Source organism: Hypanus sabinus, chromosome 7, assembly GCF_030144855.1.
Source record: "Hypanus sabinus isolate sHypSab1 chromosome 7, sHypSab1.hap1, whole genome shotgun sequence".
Classification (NCBI taxonomy): Eukaryota; Metazoa; Chordata; class Chondrichthyes; order Myliobatiformes; family Dasyatidae; genus Hypanus; species Hypanus sabinus.
In genome coordinates this window covers 4,648,619-4,650,217 of record NC_082712.1, presented here as the reverse complement: position 1 = coordinate 4,650,217, position 1,599 = coordinate 4,648,619, and positions in this window count along the sequence as shown.

Below are 1,599 nucleotides of genomic sequence, written 5' to 3'. Positions count from 1 at the left end.
CTGTGACTACAGAGAGTGGTTCTGACCTTTCGTCTCCTTTTTCAGCTTTACTCTCTGGATCTACTTCGATCCTTGCTTCTCTTGCAGTCCTGGCTTCTTTCTCTCTCCTTATCCCATTCTCAATCCCTTTCTCTCTATCTCTTCTCTCCTTTTCAACTTCTCTTTTTCGTTCTTGCCTTTCTTCTTCTTCATCTAGTTTCTTGTATCTCTGAATTCGCTAATTTTTTGAGAAATTAGGTCTCGATTATCTTCTTCGTTTCCATAGCACTTATGTATGTAATCTTCCTCCTTCTGTTGCTTTTCCTTCTGTCTAGGATGTGCAACTTAATCTTGGGAAGGTGCATTTAGTTCTCTGGAGTATTCTGTTATCAATCCTCTTACTGATCCCTTTACGATCTGATCTCTAATCTTGGTTTCCTCATCCACATCATCTGATGAATCCTCTGTTTTTGGATCTCCATTGACCCCTTCCTTTTTGTTTCCCCTCGAAGTTCATGCAACAATCTTAGTGCACACAGAGTAGATTCTGATTCTTCATACTCACAAAAGCCAGATTCTTGCAACTTACTTGAAGTTCCTTGAACCCTCTTCCAGTTTAAAACCAAGCTAGAGTAACAGATCAGAAGCTTTCTCAGATATGTTGCCTACAAAGATGGTAGGCAAGTGGTACAAAGACCCCTGCTTTCATCACTTTTGTGAGTCCTCTTAGCAGCATGGATCTTCCTTGTTCCAATATGCTTTCTAACCAGAGACACAGAGATTGGCACCAACACCAGTTTGGTCTCTGTTGGGCAATGGTTCATGGCGTAAGGCATGGAGACAAATGTGGCATCATCCAGTACCTTTTGTAATTCACTTTCAGTTGATCCTGTTGCAGGGAATGTGGCACCGAAATGGTGAATGGACCTCCAAATAAGTTGTAGTTGTCTCAGCCACTCATGACCCCACAACGCCGGTCCTCCCGTTTTTATCACGTACAAGCCCAATGTGGCTTGGTGATTGTTTTCTTTCACTGTTACAGGAGTCAATCGTATTGCGGTCAGCTTTTCTCCAGTGCAAGTTCTTAGTTGGATATTTGCAGGCTTTGGTTAAGTTTTGTGGCGACCCACTTCCCAGCGCACTCGAACCGGCTCACAAAGTGGCGCGCGCCGGCATTGAGGCCGGTCCCAAAGAGGGCGCCAAGCCTGCTTCACCAGCAAGGGGAAAAGCCCGCGCGTGGGACGGGACGGTGAATATGCGCTCCCTACAGAATTCCTGCCCGGGGAGGGTGGGAACAGGAAGGCTTTAAAGCGAGGCCGCGAAGTTTGAATAAATCTCTTTTGCTACTGCAGCTCACCGACTGCGTGTCGTTATTTCAGCGCTGCGTGTAGCACACCGCTACAGTATCTCTGAAATGGCATTGAAACTCATCTTGTGGAATGACTGAGACAGCTGAACCAGGGTCCAGTTCCATTTCAGTTCATTTGCCTTATAAGCCTTATTGCTTGTCTATTGTTAAGTTTTCACATTGTAAACCTCAAGGCTACCCAGTCCTGCAACACTCTCATCATTATCAGATCAACAGCATGCAGATTATTGCCGTTTTTGAAACATCAACTT